This window comes from Python bivittatus, unplaced genomic scaffold (assembly GCF_059951505.1).
Source record: "Python bivittatus isolate LINGU-HERP-01145 unplaced genomic scaffold, Pbiv_v1 ctg000700_np1212, whole genome shotgun sequence".
NCBI lineage: Eukaryota > Metazoa > Chordata > Lepidosauria > Squamata > Pythonidae > Python > Python bivittatus.
Window position 1 is genome coordinate 40,856,254 of NW_028277098.1, and position 17,683 is coordinate 40,873,936.

Consider the following 17,683-nt stretch of genomic DNA (forward strand, 5'->3'; position numbering starts at 1 on the left):
GCCCCAAGAGCTTTCATGATTTGAACTGAAACAACAAAAAAGCTTACCATATTGGCAGGGGTCAACCCATATTCCTTTTGCAGTTTTCCAACTGACCAGTTTAGTTTTAAGGAGAAAGGGTGGGGTTCGCTGATGGAAGAGCACATGCTTTGGAAGCAACAGCCTCCAGCCAAATCCTAGTATCTCCAGCCAGCGTATGAAAGAAGACATCTGTCTGAAACTCTGACCATTTTGATGCAAGATTAGAAAAAGTCCTGTATTGAAAAATTAACAGTTGAGTATGCTACTCCCATGATCTACTTTAAAGCAACTGCTTGCAAGGCACGACAGATTTCAGCTAAAAAAAGTATTGAAGTGTTATACACAAGAGGAAAGGGGAGCCTATTTCAGAGGGCCATTAAGCATTAAACCTTCTGATGTTTTGCCTGAATTTTTAAATGGACTTTTAACAAGGAGCTGGCTGATTTTGATGATCCTTGAAGAATAGCTTGGAGCTTACGGGTATGGTAGATGATTCCTTCCCTGAAATTTTTTGGCAGGCTTTCCTGCCCTGGAGCTGGAGGCTGCCCTGGCGAGATGATACTATATATTTCAGGAGTCTTCAGAAAAGACTCTCCTTGCATCACATCCACTCGATTCTTCTGCAACATGAACAAGGATGAATTGGATGATGTTTTTATTGGTCAGGAAAAACCTTAAAAGAGGATTGGAATTCTATTATCAGTCCCCCCCCCCAGTATATTCTCCCATGTACCACTTTGCATTATTTTGCACCCTATATTCCTCTTGTACCCTAGTACAGATCATTATCTAAGGCAGTGTTGTCCAAACTTGGCCACTTTAAGATGAGTGGACTTTAACTCCCAGAATTCCCCAGCCAGCCATGCTGACTGGGGAATTCTGGGAGTTGAAGTCCACTCATCTTAAAGTGGCCAAGTTTGGACAACACTGATCTAAGGTGATCAGTGCAATCTTGTTTATAGCATCAGAAACCACCTTTATCATGTATGTTTTCTCACAACCACTGGCTCTTGAGCATCCCAGAAATGGCTAGGCATTTAGAAAGCAATCTAGTCAGCACTTGTAACTCTGCAGTGTAGTTATGCTCTTTGACTTGGAAAAAAGCACCATCTTAAGTCAATGCTACACAACCTGAAATTCCAGGACTGCATGCATTCCCCAAAAATCTTGGATGCAAATGGGAGAGCGTCTCTGAAAGTTGACCATCACACTGCAGTTTTTAATGTGAGAGAAGGAGAGAGGTATTAAATATATGAGAAGTAACCCTATTAATTTAGATGTTATTAATTTCATGTAACATTTAAAATCAAATGAAATCTAATTTAATCTTTGTCCTGGCTCCAAAGGTGACTGCAGGTGAGAGTAAAACAACCTGTGCTATCAAAGCCTCACTCCTGTTATGCACACAAAAAAAGGGACAGAGGTTGTGACCACTCTCTTAATTTTTTTTTCACCTCTTCTGCCTGGCCCTCAAAACCTTTTGCAGTATAGCCTACTGATTGCCAAGGCCAAGTATGACCCTTGATTCCCCCATTCCTTTATGTCATCTTCCTTTTTCTGTTGATATGCATTCTGCTTCCCACCTGTCAGACCACAGCCATTTCCTTTAAGGGCTGAGACTATGGAGGCTTCTGACTCTAACAAGCAAACCAGAAGTTTGGATCATCTGATAAAGCAAAAGTATAGGAACACATCATAACTCGGCACATAGTTCATCAGGAACAGGAAGCACACTCATAGCACTTCCTATCCAAAAGGACCTCAGAGTTCAGGGAGTAAGAATAGCCAGCCAGGAGGATATTGCAGCACAGAGTCCAGTGGTTGAATTTCAAGAGTGTTTGACAGTCTTACAAAACACAGCTTTGTTTAGCTACTCCTGATAACTTGTCTTTCATTATTATGACCAAGCCTTAGGTTCCCACTCCTACTGCAGTGCTTTTTCCCTGCAATGTGATAGCTCCTACATGCCACATCAACAAGATCAAGCTTAGCCTAGGGTTACCAGGCAAAGGAGGATGCAGACAATTGGAAAGGAGGACAAATTGGGGAGGGGGGGAGGGTACACTGTTTAATATTTGGATTTACATTCATTGGGAAAGAAGGGATTACAAGTGAGTAAGCAGGCACACAATGAGGAATACATATTGAGAGGAACGTGTTAGTGCTGGCTGTTTGCCTACCATGCTTGCAGCTGCAAGCTGGTTAGGAGGCAAAAGGGGTTAGCATTTATTAGGGAAGTGCTGCGCTGCAGAGAAAAGCTGCTCAGGAAGAGACACAGGTAGTCCTCAAGTTATGACAGCAATTGGGACTGGAATTTCTGTCACTAAGCAATGCAGTCATAGAGCGCAACATCATGTGACCGCATTGCTTAGCAATCTTGGCAGTCCCAGTTGCCATCATAACCCCAGGACTGCGTGAGTCATTAAGCGAGGGCCTCACATGACCGCAACATGGGAAAAGGTGGGAGTCCCAGGCAAGCAGGCCAGCAAGTAGGCAGGTGCTGCAGGCAGGCACTATAGAGTGTGGGTGTGAGAGTGGGTATGTACAGTGGGTGGGTGCTACACAGCGCAGGCAGGTGGGTGCTGGGGGCAGGCGGGCAGGTTAAAAAGTGACAGGAGCAGGAATGGCTTGTGGGAGTGACTTACAACCTCCTGCTGGCTTCCCCACTGACTGCTCGTGGGAAGCTGGGAAGGAAGGTCGCAAATGATGATCACGTGGCCATGGGATGCTACGATCGTCATAATTGCGAGCTGATTGCCAAGTGCCCGAATTGCAATCACATGACTGGGGATACTGCAACTATGAGGACTGGTCATAAGTCCCGCTTGTTCAGTGCCATCATAATGTTGAATGGTTGCTGAACAAGTGGTCGTAACCCGAGGACTACCTGTAGCTTGTTAGATACTCCAAAAGTCAGACAATATTTGATTTTAAGGCTATGCCTGCCAGATGAACAATATGAAGACAAAAAGAAGGACATGTCCTCCTTTTGCTAGGCATCTAGTAACCCTAACTTACCCTAGTGATCAAACCTGATTCAGAGAACATAGAAACATGCACGGAACTACCAAACCCAAATATGCTGTAAACAAAGTTGTTTCTAAACATACAACTTTAGAGTGGAAATTCTACTTTATGGATTATAGATGATTCTTTAGGAGGATATGGAAATGACAAAAATGGGGTTCCTACAAATTGGGATATGCCTATCCTGTTCTCCAGATTATAACCTTGCATTATTTGCTAGAACTTATGAATATATTTTAGATCAAAGCATGACAAACATAATTGACTGACATTCCTTATAAGAAACCTGTTGTTTAGTTAAGGTCTCTGCCATGGTGCCCTGCAGAGTGTCTAGGCTGACTCTAAGCCCACACCAAAGAAACCAAATTATAACTCTTTGTGCTGTCTGAAACCAGTTAGTATGAAAGCTAGAAGCTAAACAACTCCTTTCAGGTCAAAATCTCAACCCTTCATCTAAAGGCCTCCCTTTGGTGACACAGAGTAAGATCCTAGAATCTAGCTGCTAGAAGCTTTGGTTTGAGACTTAAACTGATGACTTCAAGGGGAAAGTGGCTTTTCTGTGATGGTAGGTCAATTAAAACAGTGGTAAAACAATTGGAAGTTCCCCATACCAGATTTGTTTTGAATTGGCATCTCTTAACTGGCTAGTAGAACCCTGTGCTTGTTCCAATTGCAGGTGTGCATCTTCTAATCCATCTTCTCTGCCTTACAGCCACTTCATGTTAATTTGTCTGTCGTAGAACTTAAGTCAAAACAGTGACACTGCAGTGATGATCCTGTGATGAGAGGCATGGCTTTCTGTGAGATGGCTATCACGCATGTGCACCCTGGAGCCCTGAATTGCACAGTAATTTCAAAGTCCTGAGATGAAAATTAGCTCTTGTTAAGGGATATAGGTAAACATTAGATAAATAAATATCTTCAAAAATCATATAAATTACTGCTAGATCTGAGTCACGTTACAACATGGTTAACCTGTGAGTCACCAGAGCTTTCCATCAAGTACAACTGAAAATATGTGAGATTAAAAAAAAACAAAAAAAACCCCTACCATTAGCATTTTTAAAATTTGTTCCACTTCCTTGGTTGTCATGTGGATAGGTGTGGGTGGGTATATGACATGAAAAATCTTAACATGTCACATTTTACATCACATCTATTATTGGAGAGGCAGGAAAATGGATGAGCAACACGTGGTTCACCAGTGCTTATCAGTTTTCTATGCCAGAGTTCAAGACCATCACTACATTTAGATGAACACACTGCACTAAGCTGTGGTTTGAGTAAGCCATAATGGACAGAGTTCACAGGACACAGCTAAGCCATCAGCCATGATTCATAAACCACAGCGTATTAAACAAATCACAGTATGATTTAGCTTGTTGCAAACCCAACAGAGTCTTTTCAGGATATACTCTTGCTTTAGAATTCATTATTAATAACCCCTCCATTATCTGTCCATTTTGAACCCAAAAATTCTGGTAGCTGTTTGCACTACATTCTGCTTGTTTGAATCTTCATATGAAAAAATGTTTACATAAATGTGTATATTACACAAATATCTGCATTTTAGTGATACATATTTTCAGGACATACCCTCTTAGTCATTTTTATATATTAACCTTTGCCATCTGTTTTCAGCATATTGAAAGAGAAAGCATTGGCATTATCAAGTCAGCCTAGACTTGTAGAGGCTCAAATTCAAACTTCCCACATAGTTTTGAAGTTTGCTGGAAGAACCTGAGCCAGTCAACTGAACTCATCTCACAAGATTATTGTGAGGATAAAATGGGAATCATGTATTCTACCTTAAGATCCTTAGAAGAAAAGTGGGGGAACATTGTAATCAATGCAGATTTAAAAAATCCTAAGCCATCCTCATTATTGGTAATATATCCAGCACATTCCCAAGCTGCTAATGTTGAAAGAACTTAGGAGCAACTGGGAACCTAGATGGAACTGAAAGAATCAGAAATCAGGATGTTCTTTGCCTACTGCATAAAAACAATCCAGTCATCCAAAAGTTATTTATGATTTTCCTAATATTTAAAGTAAATAGACTTAATTGAAACCACAAGCATTTTATAGTCATTTTCCCATATTTCTATGATATTGGGATATGGAAACTTTTGCATTCTTGTTAATGGTAGACTAAATATAAAATGTCAGAAAATGTGGATTGTCCTTGATCTTTTTTTCTCAGGGGTTATTTCCCCCCACTTTCTTCAGTCCTTTTTCCTACATGTCACACACATGCAACATGAGATTTCTAAAAGGATGTTATCAGTCAACCCATCTCCCAAATGCCTGTCTAGTAATAATGTCCCTGACTGCTATAGGAAGCCTAAATAATGCATCATTAAATCAATTGTTAATAGGAATGCAGGCCAACAAGTTCATGATTGTTGCAGGCAAATCTGATCCAAGGGAAATACTACCGTTTGATTGGCATTTTCCCCAAGACAGAAGCTTTGTATGATAATGGGGGACAAAACCCCAACAAAGAAAGAACAAGGAGGGAAAGGCCCTGTACCCCACCATTGTTTGTCAGGAAATGCAAGCCACTGCAGATTTTGATGGAAGATCCTTTCTTGATTTTAAAGAGACTTATGGAGTAGGCGGGCTTGACTGATTATGCCCGAGAGCAATAAAAAACAAAAACAGATTGTGGAATTGTCTTGCTTTGACACACCCTTCCCAGTCAGCACTGAGAGCTCTCTGGTTCTAATGAAAAAGAACCCATCTTGTTTTCAGCCTACACTATTTAATATGGGATTATTATTTCACAGGAGCAGATTATCATCTAATGTTAAAATTAGCATGCAAGGAGGAAAAATACACTGATTAAACATGTGCTTTTGAAGCACCAGACCTACTGGTTTAAAAGTTATTCTCTAAAAAGCAGTGAAGAGACTCTTCCATTGCTTGTTTTTGCTACTGCAGACTTTGCTAATGCTGCCTTTCCAGATTCTTGAAAAAGTTAGGGATATGATGAATGCTCCCCCATAATTATATTGTCTTAAGCACATGCCTGTTACTACCACTAGCTAGGATGAGGTGGCCCATTTCCGTTAACTTGTGTAGGACACCAGAAATGGAAACATATTATGGATAATAACATTTGCTATTATTTTTATCACCATAAGCCTTGTGATAGTCTTCAGATACTCAACTCGCTTTGGTTGTCTCTGAAATACGTCTGATGTCAAAGGCAACCGAAGAAGAGCTATACTGCTTTCCCACACCACTGCTGCCACTCCCACATATTCCCCATGCAGACTGTTTCATTCACAATCCTTTCCCAATAACAGCCAAGTTGCCACCCAACCTAACCCAATCAATATCACTTGGAAAGAGCCATCAAAAGACCGCATGGTGGAATAACCAGGGCAGTTACCTATCAGATAAATGACTATAAGATGGGCAGCAGGGCAGCAAGCTACTCCTTATGGGCAAAGAAGTGGCTGCTTTGGGCATACATCTGGAGGGCAGTAAGTAGAATCTTGCATCCAGTTTGCTGCCTATCCCAGTCTAGCCAATCAAGGCAGCTGCCTCATTTTCCCTAATAATGGGGCCAGCCTTGTCCACTGCATTCTTCTGAGCCCCAAAGTGGAGCATTGATGTTTATTTGTGTGTGCATTAGAAATAGAAGAACACCAAACCGGTAAGGATGTCATGTACAGTCTCCTTAACAATGTTTTATTGTTATAGCAACCCTGTGAGGTAAGCTCATATTATAGGTAGTAACTAGTCTGAAAGCAGGAAGTGAGCTTCATAGCTCAACAGGGATTTCGATCCAAGCCTGTCGAGGACAAATCGAATGGATTTATTCATATGCTATAATGATTAAGAATAATGGCATACAAGAGCAATGAGCTGAATCCAAACTAAATTAATTGCATGAAGTTCAGCTAAGCTGAATCTTGTACAGTTGAATCCATACAGTTAACATTTATAATGCAATGCTGTATGTATTTATTTAGGTGAAAATGCTAATGAATTCAATGGGGCTTGTCCTCAAGTGAGTATAAAATAGGATAGAGTCCTCATTCAATGTGGTGCCAGCATGAAATCAGCAAGAACCCACTGACTGTATAAAGTAAGAATAATTTGTTGCATTTACAATTCAGTAAAGACAGGCAGGCATGCAGAGATCTTTAAAACAAGACTCTTGCATTGCTACTAATCCACCTTTTTCACGTTGTTTGGTAATCTCAGACTATCCAAATCTACGGGATGCATCTCTGAGACTTCCCCTCCTAAAGAAGGGTGCTACTGCTTGACTGTAAGCCACAGGGCTGAGGTTTACTCAGCCTGCTGCTTCTAGAACTCAGAATGGTAATACCTTTTTGTTTCCAGGAACAGCTTTCACAAATACAAAGAACAATCCTGTTAAAACAAAAGCCAAAGGTGAAAACTATAATCATCAAATTAGGTGACACACAGGTGAAATCACATAAAAGCAGGGTAACTGGAGTTGACAGGTATGCATTCCATGTGTACTAAATTTCATTGTAGCATGAAAGAAAGAAACTCTATGCCAAATTTTAAGAATTTACTGCCATCACAGTCTGATTGCAGGATCAGTATTTAGGTTTATGAAAACAAAGCCACAGTCCCACTGTGTGAACTCAGCTGTTTTCTTCCATGACTTTTGCTCTTACATTTCATTTGGTCTTTGAGGTGATTTGCTAATTGCACTTACAGGTTTCCTGTGAAACAAATATGGGTGAATAATCATAATCCTACAGATTGCTTTATATAAATTACATATGTTCAGCTGTAATTTGGCATCTGCCCTATCATTACAAGTCCAATTATCTTTGTAACATAAACATAACTGTATCTGATGTAGTTATCTATATGGTAGGAGATGTTTGAAAATATAGAAGCAAGGAAAATATACAGAACTTTGCTGGCTGATGACTATGTTAGAGTTCTTCATCTTCTTTTAGCCTGTGGAGATCTTTCAAATTTTAAGAACATATTGGGAGCACATGCACAAAATGACTACCATGAAAGCATGACCTTTTCAATACAGAGTTAGCCCAACTGCAAAATACCCATTTACCACAGCTGGCTGGGGAATTCTGGGAGTTGAAGTCCACACATCTTCAAGTCGTCAAGGTTGAGAAACACTGATTTACCAGAAGGCAAACTGGTGAAAGTGCTTCCCACCAACCTCACTAGCCTACCAGGACACTTCATACCAGTTCTAGATAATTGTCTGTTTTTCTGGGAAGTTGGACAGACTTCTAAACACCTTCTACATTCATTACCTAAGAATACCTATAGAGACCAGAGGCATCCTTGGAAATTGATAATGCTGACATCTAGCACTTTCTTTAGTCAGCATGCCAGCTTCCATTTCATATTTTGTTTAAATACTAAAAGAATCTGGATTTGTTTAAAGGCAGGCAGCCCAGAGACTAGTAAGTAGCAAGGTAGGTATTTTTCATGGAAGAAAAATTAAAAGTAGAAATGAAAGGTACTTAATAAAAGGAGAAGCGGGTAAATATCAAGGAAATGTTATAGGCACAGCTTGCACTTTCTGTTCAATACAATATTCAGTGAAAGGGTTTGGTATTTCAAGTTCTTAAACTACAAAAGGGGGGGATATTTCTTTTTCTTAGGTACAGATTTTAGGGGGCTATTGTGGGTGGGGAAGAGCACAGCTGACTATAATTGAAGGAAGCAAAAGTAGGATTAGTGGCTTTCATGGTGCCCCCATCCCTACCTCTCCCTCCCTAATTTAAATAAACCTAGAGAGCTCATCAGAACAAACAGAGTCTGCATAATGTAATGAATGGATGTTTACAATCCACAGCTTCAAAGAGGGTTTTTTGCTTGCATTTATAGCCTCGTACCTTCTAGTTATGATGACTTTGGACACAATCCAGTCAACATTAGCCATGACTAACTTCCACTAAAATTAATGGGCCTTGAGTTAGTCATTATGACTAAGCTCTATTCTCTGGCTTTCAGGGGAATTTAAATTTCAAGTAACTTCTGCTGGATTATGCTCACTGCATGCCTGCATTTCCTGCCTTGACACAAGACAAATACACATGACATCCTTTTCTCACCTTAATTCTTATTCTGAATTCTTCTACACCCGCCAAAGTTTAAACTGGGGTGTAGAACAGTTATTCTCTCAACGATGATAGCTGGTGAGCAGGACCAAAGTGGGCATGATCACATGTTTTTTCCAGGACCACTCCCCTTTCCTCTCTTCATGTTACTTTTCTACCCATACAGCTCTCCCTGCCCCCCCCCCCAACCCTTAACAGGCTAGCAGGGACAGGATAGACAGCCAGATGTCTGAGCTGATTGTTTGCAGACATTGTTTGAAATTTGAACAAGGGCCTATGCAGCCTGTGAAATGCTGGAGACTGTATTTCTCTAAATCCCACTGAATGTGAGGTTAGGGTTAGGGTTAGGGTTTGGGCATTCCATTCTTCCGTTACTCTGACTTTCAAGTATGGAAGTTTGAATTTGCTTTCTTATAATCCCTCCTAGCATAAACAACACGTCGCAATATAAAAACAGAAATCTTTATTCTTTAATTTTCCCTGCCACTACTTGAATTCCTGTTAAACCCTTATCCTTTCAGCACACAGGCTCTAGTGGCATAGTACACCAGTGGCTAATTGAACTGTGGGTTACTCAATAATCTCCATTTTCCAGGTTTTCATGAAACAGTGAAGCTTTAATGAAGCATGTGGGCTGTGTTCACTAAACATAGCTCTCTAAAATGTGATGGGCTAGTTTGTGCTCTGAAGTTCCACAGGGTTAGCATGTCTGGGCAGTAAAACTCTGGACAATCACTAGATGACAGCAAAGAGATACAGAAAGTACTCTGTGCTGCCATCTAGTGCTATGAATTTTCAAAGCTCCCTTTAGTATTGTATTTCAGAAAGGCTCCCTTCCAGTTTACAGAACAATACAAGTAGACAGTTCTTGTTTTCACGCATGCAAAATAAAAAGGGGAAGGTGCTGAGCCAGGACAAGTAAAACAAGACGACTCCAGTTTTGATTCTGAAGCCTCTAAAATTCTCCATGTGCAACAGGCAGATGGATTGGCTGTTGGATGAACGATACTATGGAGGAAAAACAAATTGTGATGGAGTTAATATTGAATCTGCTTTCCAAATGTGCTGTGTAATCTGTTTTATTTTATTTACACATTAGGGTTTTCAGTAATGCAGAAGGTTATCCATTATCAGTATTCCTGCTAGCAGTGATGGGGGCAGTATGACCAATGATCAAGATTATGGGAATTATAATGCAAAGATCTGAAAGCCAATAGATTGTCTGTGCCTACTCTAAAATTTTATCAGGGGCTTGATGACTAGAACCCAGGGCAAAAAAAAAAAAAAAAAAGTCACTCACTTGTTGCCATCTTCTCTGAAGTATTCTTGCTTTTTTAAGCCACCAAGTCCTTTCTACTTCACTCTGGTCAGAAGCTTTCTCAGAGAGGTGATGACTTCCTTTAGTCTCTCTAATCCAGTGTTTTTCAAACTTGGCAACTTTAAGATGTGTGGACTTCAACTCTCAGAATTCCACAGCCAGCATTCTGGGAGTTAAAAGTCCACACATCTTAAAGTTGCCAAGTTTGAAAAATGCTGGTCTAATGTTATACACTCTTCTTCTGCCTCTTGCTCAGCTTTGAAGTATTTCTGTTTCTTGGGTTCTTCTCTAAGTTGCTTCAATTCAGTTTGAACAATATCAAGACTCTCCTGCTTATGCAGGCTTGAAAGATCTTTCTAAGTAATTACTTTTTTTTGCACGCAATTCATTGTCAGTCTGTTGGCTTATATTTTTGAAACAATGAACCAAATAATATTTTTGATTCAGCCCATCGTAAGATAAGCATGCCATATCTAGACTTCAAAAAGCCAGATGACCACTAGAGGACAGCAAAAGATACTGACAACTGTAACTCCTTCCTGACATCTAGGGGAGTCCCAGTTTGTTGCAGCCTAAACACGATGTGCCTGCATAAATGGATGTTCTTCATCTTCTGGCCCCGCATATAAGCATTATACCTTTAATTTCATAATGGGATAGCAGTAAGAGCTTCACTGGCTTTTAGCAGGCTGCCCTCCTCCCCGGATTTTAATTATAAAGTAAATATTAGGGTTTTTTGCCTCATACCATGAAACAATATTACATTTTATAATGCAATTATTTCTATATAGCGGTGATAAATTTTATCAAAGGATCCTTTCGTTTTTCCCTAACATTGTAGGACCAGAAGTAGCCAGAAGAAGTAAATTTTATTTGAATCTTCCCAAATGGAATTAGGTTGACTTGTTTTCTCTCTCTCTATCCCCACAGCAGTAGCTCTGCCTACAACAGCAACACCCAATCAGGAAAGTTATTTCATTCTCTCAAAGGGTCTATAATTCTCTAACAAATACCAGAGAGAAAGAAAGTTCACTGCAGTCTTTTTTTTTTTTTTTTGCACATTCTGCTATTTGAGCTGTATTCCTTTGTTACGCAGCCATATGTTCCCTGGGATCATTCCTCTCTCTTCATGCCTTTAATTTTAATGGAGTTAGGGCACGTCCCTTAAAAATGTATAAGCAGGACAGTCATCACAGGGTTTTGCTATGGATATTTTATGAAGGCATCTGGATGCATGCTGTGTTCTTGAAACAAAAGACCTGATAATCCACTGCTGGACCTGAATGCATATTAACATGTACTGTATGCAAGGTTTTTGAGAGCTTCGAGCTACACATGGAAAAACAACAGCCAAGGGCATGAGAAAAGCTCCCTGTTCCAGCAAGAGGGTCACTAGCTGTGCTTGGACTATATGTACTGCCTGAAGGAGCGGTAATTTAATCAGTCAGAGAAAACAGAGATGGAAAGAAAAAGCAGATTTAGGGAATCACAGCTTCCTTATCCCCTTTGATTAGGTTTCAGCTGGGGCTTAGGTGGCCTTGAGCAATTCTAAATCTTTAACTTGCATTACTAGTGTGGAGGATCAGATGTTGGCTTCAGTTAAGGTGACTTTTTTCCCATGGTTCATCAAATACATTTGTGATTGTTAAGTGGTTTATTTCTCTGCAAAACTGCTTAGTAACCATAGGTAAATGGAGCAGGTCCTTATAAGATCTGTAGATTAAGTGCTCTACATGAAAGTAGGCATATGATCTGTTGCAGTAAAACGACAAAGAATCTAGTGCCACCATAAAGACACATACATTTACAATGGAATAAGCTGTTGTGAAGTAAACTGTAAACTCCCCAACTTCATGCCATATTAAATGCTTTGTCTTTATTAATGAGACTTTCATAACACATCAGTCATAAGTGACTCTAAGTGATGCACAAGTTAACAATATATCAAATAAATAGCACAGTAAGATTACAATACAGTAAATGCATTCAGTAACTTCAGTGAAGAACAATATTCATAGCAATGGACTACACTCAGATTCTAGTCTCTGAAAGACTTCTGAAATAACCAGATTTTAACTTCTTTTCCAAAAAGGAGCCTTTATGGGGGCAAACTGCTCTATTGGAGGGTGAGGGGAGTAGGCCGTGGACCCACAGAGAATACTCCATTCTCATAAGTGGAAACTTTCAGCAGGCATGTTCTGTGAACATTGTGCAGACAGCTTCTACCCAAAATAGGTGGTCTCGCAGAGGCCCAAGCCATTTAGGACTTCATAGGTGATAACCAGTACCTTGAATTTCACTCAGAAACAAACTGGTAGTTGGTTTAATAGCAGTGGAATATGGCAGTAATGGATTGACCCATTATCCTATGGGCAGCTGTATTCTGCCCCACCTGGAGTTTCTGAGTAACCTGCCAAGGACAGCCCCATGTAAAATGAATTACAGCAATCTGACTGAGAGAGGTGACATGGGCATGAGTATATTCAGCATTTCATATTCCAGAAATGGCCACAGCTGGCACATCAGCTGAAGCTGGGAAAAGGCTATGATGTCAAACTGCTGTTCTAGAAGAAGTCATGAGATTGCAAGCCTGTACTTTCAGGGGAGGACAACCCTGCCCAGGCTTGGTACAGTCCTAGAATTGGCAGACTTCTGAATGAAAAGCCCATATGTGTTGCTTCAGCTGAAATTGAGCCTGTTTCTCTCCACCCAGTTCCTGGCAGCTTCCAAGCATCTCCCATTCAGCTTTGGGTGGAGATATATAACTGTGTATCATCAGCATATTATGATACCCGACCCTGAACCAGTGGATAATCTCTCCCGGGAGCTTCATGTAGGTATTAAACAGAATGAGGGAGAAGACTGAGACCTGAGCACTTCATCTTGGTTTGAGAATTCGATCTCTCCTCTCTCATAACTACTGACTGGAATCACCCAATAAGGAAGGAAAGAAACCATCATATGTTGCCTCCCATTCTGAACTCCTGCTGGTGATTCAGAAGGATATTTTGATATATGCTCTTGAATGCTGCTGAGACATACAGCAGGACAAGGATGATCATGGTCCTTACATCCTTGGTTCCACAAAGGTCATCCAAGAGAACAAAATGTGGTTTCTGTCCCATGCCTGAATCTAAATCCTGATTGCCAGGGATTTAGGCAATCTACTTCTTCCTGAATCCTTGGCAATTGCCATTCTACCTCTCTCTACAAAACTTTCTCTAAGAAGGGAAGGTTAGAGATAGACCAATAATTGTCCAAAATTGCTGGGTCCAATAGAGCTTTTGAGGAGGAGGGCAAATTAACACCTCTTCCTTTCCCAGCGAGAAATTTATCATTGTCAGGACCCAGCTCCTAAGTCCCTCCTGGACCAGTCATGAGGGGCAAGGATCAAACCTATATATGACAGAACTACCACCATGAAGGACCCTGTCACTTCCTCAAGATCTACAGACTGAAAAACCACTTAGGTAACCTTGTCAGAACATCACCCTTGTCAGTTCTCCACATTGCCACAGGTGTTGGAGCTAAACTGTCTGAGAACTTTGGAAACTGACATCCAGTACATCTGATGGTCATCAATTTGGTAGTCTATGAAAATTAGGATAAAATTAGCAGCTCCAGTATAATATGGCAATAACTACACTGACCCACTATCACATGAGCAGCCACAGGCTGCCCCACCTGAAGTTTCTGGGTAGTGTTCAAAGGCAGCCCCGTGTAAAACGAACTACTGCAACCTGGTTGAGAGATGACTGCTAATTAAATTAATAACATTAACAATATGTAGATCTTTTTACCTGATAAATATGACACATCTATTCAGTTGACTGTATTTCTTCATAATATTAATGGGGACCAGCTTTCTGAATGTTGATATAAAATCCTGAAATCCTTTTCAGGCTGGGAATGCTTGAAATGGAATGCCGAATGACATAGAAACAAACTGTGCTAATCTGAAGCTTTTACTCATTTATATTTTGAAAAATATCTGCCCTGCCAGTTTCCCCCATCATGAGTATAGGCTTCCAACTGTTTATGGAGGGTAGGAGCAGGTGATGATGTCCTCTAGTCACTCCAAATTTACTGCAAATGTGACCACTGCCTGTTTTTTCCTGCTGTGTGTTGAAAGTAGTGTTTTTTGGTTTGGGCCAGCTCAAGCAATGTTACCTGCTCTGCCTGATGTGCTTTACTTTTCTGCACTTTGACTAGTTATGGCGTGCAGTGGCAAGAACACCCTGTACCTAGAACAATAGTCAGCACCCTGAAGCCTTCCAATCTCTGCTGCAGCTATTATTGATAATGGTGTTCCAGTAACATGATGGTTATAACATTTGCTTGACATGCAGACGCTCACTGGCTTTTTAATTTTTTTTTTAGAAGTCCACTGGAAGACCATCCTCCCTTTTTTAACCTTTCTCTCAGATGGGCAAATGGATCATCTTTCTACTTCAAGTGACAGGAAAAAGGATGGAATGGTGCACTGGGGAACTCGTTAAAAATAAAAAAGCAGCCAAGTTGGTGGCTCTGGAAAAGAAAAATAGTAGTAATAAGTTACTGCTGGGTTTTGAATTCTGTACGTCAGAGAAATATTACAATCACAGTGCTGAGGAGAGGAGAGGAGAGGAGAGGAGAGGAGAGGAGAGGAGAGGAGAGGAGAGGAGAGGAGAGGAGAGGAGAGGAGAGGAGAGGAGAGGAGAGGAAGAGTGAAAGAGTATGACACAGAAAGTTGGAAGCACACAGAAGCTAGTTAATTGTCAAATGGGGGACTGGGGTAACCAGCAATTCATTCTGAACATCTGGCAAGTTACTGCCGAATATCCTAATCTGCACCAAATTTTCTTAAAATGACTTCCAGTCCTGCCAGCATCAGCATGGAACTGGAGTAGCTTAAGGCTGCAGTGCAGGTACTCAATTAGTTAGAAGGCCCAATTACTGTTGCCATCTATTTTTCTTCTCATTGGTCATGGTTGTACCTGAATTGATGTGAACAAATGCTTAGATTTCACATGGACATGGCATTCCAAGTATATCTAAGTTGTCATTCTAAATTAAACATTTCCATTTATTTCCAAATCCATTTCCATTTATTGATAATAAATAACATCAACAGTTATATTTATGTGGTGCCTTTTAAATGTGCAAAGGTGAGTATAAAAATTAAGAGCTAACATACAACCAGGTTTTAAAAGCAAGCACATGCATTAAGACATTGCAACACATCTCTACATTGTTTCTTATGCAGGTAAAGCCAAGACAGAACAGATCAGTTTTCTGTTCCATTACCTTATTGTGGAATAAATGTAGTCATAAGAAGCTGCAATTCTATCACTGAATCAATATCAATCAAGACAAAAGTGGGGAAGGAAAACAACAACAGTCAAATGTTGAACAGACCCCAAAATAAATTTTGTTATAACTACAGTATATGATATTAAGCACTGTTCATATGATTTCACATTTAATTCCCATATATTTAATTCATATCCCTTCTGATTAAAAAATGACATTTTGGTAGCATCTTCTGAAAGGTTGTGGCAGTTATAGTCAAGATTTAGCAGGGGTAGACGGCAAACGTAACCCTGTGAGCCCCTGGTTTAGAAGGTGTTCCTTTCCAAATGTTAAGGAAACAGAAAACATAAAGGAGCAGGGAAGAAACATAACAGGATTCACAACTGAAACAAAACTTCATTGTCCTTGTAAATGGCTAAGAGGCTGAGAAGGAGAATTAAGATAACAGGTCAAAGCAGAGGTGGCATGAAAGTGTTGATAAGGAATTCAGTCCAATAAAAGAGCTGAAAATCAGAAGAAGCCAGACCAGAGGGCTGTGAAAAACCAGACTCCAGTAGCTGAATGGAAAGTGAGAGGTCTGGAATCTGTACTGTCTGCGGATTAGAATGATCTGAAATTGCTTTGTTGCTAAGTCTTGGTTAAAGGGAATTATAGATTAATCTCTTTTCCTATGTTATTTTCAGATCCGATGGTTAACTGGACACTCTGTTTTACAATTTGTTTCTCTGACTAAAAAACACCACAGCAATTCCTATCCTTCAGTAAAAAATTCCCTCAACAAGGTGGACTTGGAAGCAAAGCAGCCCAAAGTGTGGTTCATATTTGGAAGGGAAGGCACCAGGAAAAATCAGGACTTTCTGGTAGACTAGGAAATGAAAAAACAACTTGAAAGAAGGCCATGGGAAACCACTTCTGTACTGTTGCCAAGTACTAAACATTGAATTGGGCTCAAAGGAGACTTTCCTCATTAGCCTGACAAGAACCGGGTAATAACAAGTCAATTCCATATAAACAACACATAAGGCATAGCCCATCCAGTCACAGGCTGATAGGACAGTCCACAACTAGTCAATAAGCCTCACTTAACCAAGATCATAACACTCAAGATGTTACCTGGGTGGGCAATGGAACAAAGGAATTCCAAATGAAAAACCAAGCTTGGAAAACTCCAACAATCCAACCTGAGCTACATATATCCTCTACAATCACAACTTTCCTATAGTAAAAATTAGTTTTAATCCTTGTCATCAGATCAGATCAAATTACTGTGTCAAGCCCAGTAATGTCTATTCTGCCCAGAAATTACTTTCCAGAATCCCAGAGATGTCATCTGAAGCCATCTGAAATGGGATACATTGCATGCAGAAGATGTACTCTAGACTACAACATGATGTTCTCTCCTGTTTGGGGATTTCTGTTTTTCATGGACTGAAGACACCCAACAGCATTATTTTCTGTGTTTCAATTTAGTTTAATACCATTGTTAAAAATATTTCCAAGCTTTGGGATCTTGTCCAACAGATGCAAAGAATGGAAGCAATTCCTTTTCCCCAGTATGTAACTAAAGGAGGGGTAGCAAAGTTTTCCTGCCTATCTTTCAATTGCTCATCTGGTTCAGTCTTTTCCAACCTCCCCTTAATTGCTGCAGATTTTTGAAGTGCAGCTTGCTTTGTTATCTATTTGAATACTAAATCTCAGTTTTGCTAATTGCTTCACACATCTTTATCACAGTTATTCCTGATCTTGCACAAATGCTGTATATTAGTACCAAGATCAGAAATGTAGGAGTTCTCCCACCTCCAGGCTCCATATGCCTTGCTTGTTTCGGTTTTTTTTTTCTCCCGCATTTCAACACGTTACCTGATTATTAGTACCCCTTTTAGACTCTTGGGTGTTTATCTTCTGAAGACTTTCCCAAGAATTCACAGAAAGA

At 40.2% G+C, this 17,683-nt stretch overlaps 1 protein-coding gene and 1 long non-coding RNA gene across 11 annotated transcripts in view; both read right to left on the reverse strand.

The window, feature by feature from the left end:
* The window catches only part of LOC148214179 (uncharacterized), a 38,374-nt gene extending 22,636 nt beyond the window's left edge, over nucleotides 1-15,738 (reverse strand). The window contains exons 1-3 of the long non-coding RNA XR_015798330.1: nucleotides 7,394-15,738; nucleotides 3,660-3,909; nucleotides 48-254 (exon numbers count right to left, since the gene is read on the reverse strand). This is a non-coding gene — a long non-coding RNA (uncharacterized LOC148214179). The remainder of the gene's footprint in view (nucleotides 1-47; nucleotides 255-3,659; nucleotides 3,910-7,393) is intronic.
* Nucleotides 1-17,683, reverse strand: part of FGGY (FGGY carbohydrate kinase domain containing) — a 304,303-nt gene that overhangs the window by 256,635 nt on the left and 29,985 nt on the right. The gene's annotated exons all lie outside the window — the stretch shown is intronic.